We start from the raw sequence: 3,370 nt of genomic DNA on the forward strand, positions 1-3,370 counted from the left end.
TTTTTTGGTTGTAGCCATCATTGTTGTTTGGCGGGCCTGGGCTGGATTTGAACCCACCAGCTCTGGTGTATGTGGCTGGTGCTTTAGCCGCTTGAGCTATAGGTGCCGAGTCAATTTTTCTATTTTTAATAGAGACAGGGTCTTGCTCTTGCTCAGGCTAGCCTGGAACTCTTGAGCTCAAGCAATCCATATGCATTAGCCTCCCAGAGTGTTAGGATTACAGGTGTGAGCCACCACACTGGCCATATATGTGGATTGTTGACTATACAGTGTTGGCACCCCAACTCTCATGTTGATCAAGGCTCAACTGTATTGTTCAGCCTTAAGAAAGAAGGAAATTCTGGGCGGTGCCTGTGGCTCAGTGGGTAGGGTGCCAGCCCCATGTCCAGAGGGTGCAGGTTTGAACCTGGCCAAACTGCAGCAAAAAAAATAGCCAGGCATTGTGGCAGGCGCCTGTAGTCCCAGCTACTCGGGAGGCTGAGGCAGAATTGCCTAAGCCCAGGAGTTGGCGATTGCTGTGAGCTGTGATACCACGGCACTCTACCAAGGGCGATAAAGTGAAACTCTGTCTCTAAAAATAAATAAATAAATAAATAAGTAAATAAATAAATAAAAAAGAAGGAAATTCTGACATAGGCTACATCGTGGATGGACCTTAAGGTCATTGTGCTCAGTGACAAAAGCCAAACGCAGAATGACAAATCCTGTGTGATTCCACTCGTAGAAGTCCCTAGACTTGTCACATTAACAGAGACAGAAAATAGAATAATGGGGGCCAGGATGGGGAGGGGGTAAGGGTTAGAATTTCATGGGGTCAGAGTTTCAGTTTAAGAGGATGACAAAGTTCTGGAAATGGAGGGTGGTGATGGCTATACTGTAAATGTGGGTAACACCACTGATCTGAACACTTAAAAATGGTTAAAATGATGAAAGTTTGTATTACATACATTTTATATAATAAAAACTGGGGACCAAAACTATATATTGTGTATTGGGTATAGGTATATTCATGTCAGGAGAAAATTTAGAAAAGTGTCTGATAATCTGTTTTTTTTGTCACAACATTTGTCCTGGGGAGGGAGGATGTAAATGAGGAGGGAAAACAGGTTCTTCTCTTTCATCTTTTAAAAAAGATCTTGAGGCTCGGCACCTGTGGCTCAAGTGGCTAAGGCGCCAGCCACATACACCTAAGGTAGTGGGTTCGAATCCAGCCCGGGCCCGCCAAAACAACAATGACGGCTACAACCAAAAAATAGCCGAGTGTTGTGGCGGGCGCCTGTGGTCCCAGCTGCTTGGGAGGCGGAGGCAGGAGACTCACTTGAGCCCAGGAGTGAGAGGTTGCTGTGAGCTGAGATGCCACGGCACTCTACCCACGGGGACAGCTTGAGGCTCTGTCTCAAAAAAAAAAAAAATAGATCTTGAGGCTTGGCACCTGTGGCTCAAGTGGCTAAGGTGCCAGCCACATATACCTAAGGTGGAGGGTTCGAATCTAGCCTGGGCCTGCCAAACAACGACAATGCAACCAAAATATAGGCGGGCATTGTGGCAGGCACCTGTGGTGCTTGGGAGGCTGAGGCAGGAGACTCACTTAAGCCCAGGAGTTGGAGGTTGCTGTGAGCTGTGATGTCACTGCACTCTACCCAGGGTGACAGCTTGAAGCTCTGTCTCAAAAAAATAAAATAAAAAAGATCTTGAACCCATGTGACAAAATGGTAACATGTTCCTTTCAGTGGCAGGTATCTGGCTGTTATTTTATCCCTTGTAGGTGTCTGTATTTTAAAAAATATATTATTTTAAGCAATTAGTGCCTGGCTTCCTTCTTTTGACCATATCCAGCCTTCATCATTCATTTATCCAATCACCAGTGGATAGACATGTGGTAGTGTCACATTTTCAGCTCCTCTAATAATATCCCAGGTCACTTCTGTGCACACATTGGGTTGGCATTTCTGTTCTGTTCCTCAGTGTGGGTTGCTGAGCGTCCACAGGCACAAAGGACAAAGTCAGGCTGCCTTGTATCTGTACCCACCTCATCCCAACACCCAGATCAACCTCATCTTGCGGACTTACCCCCACACTCCTTCTACCTTCCATTCCCCAAGTCAGAGCCAGCCCCCCAAATTGTCTCTAGTTTATTTTGACCTCCAAAACATTACAGTGCAGTGAGGACAGTTTCTGAGGGGATGACAGGCCTGATGCAACTCATTTTTCCTTGGCTTGCCTCAGTTTCCCATCAAGTGGGGACTAATAACAGTTAACTCTCCTGTAGAGGCTACTGTTACTCATAAGATAGTAAAGTGGTCTGCAAACTGTAAAGTGGGTGAGTTTCATTTTAGATGTGTTTTGAACTATTTTCTGTCACCTAATTCCTTATATTTAATTTTATCAAGATGAATAAATTATCAGGTTTTCAATGGACTGAGATTGAAGGGGAAGTCAGGAGGGGGGACGTACTCTGACAAAACCACTCAGATCATTTACTCATTACTGTCAACATAGATGGACAGACAGAGCTTTCTCCACTTGTCACCACGTGTCATTCTCTGTGGTGGGGCCATCCTGTGCACTGGAGGATGTGGAGCAGTACTCCATGCCAGTAGCGTCCTCCTCTTTCAAGCTATGACAACAAAAACTGAGTCTTCAGACTTTTTGCCAAATATGCCCCCGGGGGAGGGCAAAATCACCAGGAATGAGAATCACTAATGTATACAATTAAGGGAAGGAACTAAAATAGTATTTTACTATTAATAGTTACAGTACTTGCAGGGGCGCCGGGGGATGGGGGTAAATGAAATATTTTCCCGTAGTCATTAAATTTAGTTAACTCTTTTAATTCCAAAAGTGACTCAGCCACACTGACCTTCGGGACTTTTTCTGTGGAATGGGGACAAGAGTAGCCATAGCGCTAGACCCTAACGCGGCGCTCAAGCTACGCACACCCAGTTGTGGGCGGGGACAGCACCCCCAGTGCCCCCTTCACCTCCCCGGGAAGATTTAAAAAGGAAAGTGCATCTGCTATTGCGTCTGTAGCGCCTAGACCCGAGCACCGCCTGCGCCCGTGCTCGCGCATGCAGCTGGCAGGCACGCGCACGCACTCACGTGGCTCGGACCGCTTGTACCCTCCCTTGGGGCGGGGCCAGCACCGGGACTTTACTTCCTAAAGTGCTCCGCAACCACTCCCGGAGCCGCCGAAGAGGAAGAGCTACGCGAAGCGGCTGAGACTGCGCCGGCGCAGAATTCGCCGCACGCTTGCACGCACGGAATGCGAACCCCTGGCTCCGCCCCCGGAGGCCCCGTGCGGGAGCGCGCCCGGGCGTGCGCACGGGCGGCGGCGCGGCAGCGCGGGGACGCGCGGTGACCGTTGACTCTG

The sequence above is a fragment of the Otolemur garnettii genome, unplaced genomic scaffold, assembly GCF_000181295.1.
Source record: "Otolemur garnettii isolate 467f Iridium unplaced genomic scaffold, OtoGar3 scaffold00029, whole genome shotgun sequence".
NCBI classification, from domain to species: domain Eukaryota; kingdom Metazoa; phylum Chordata; class Mammalia; order Primates; family Galagidae; genus Otolemur; species Otolemur garnettii.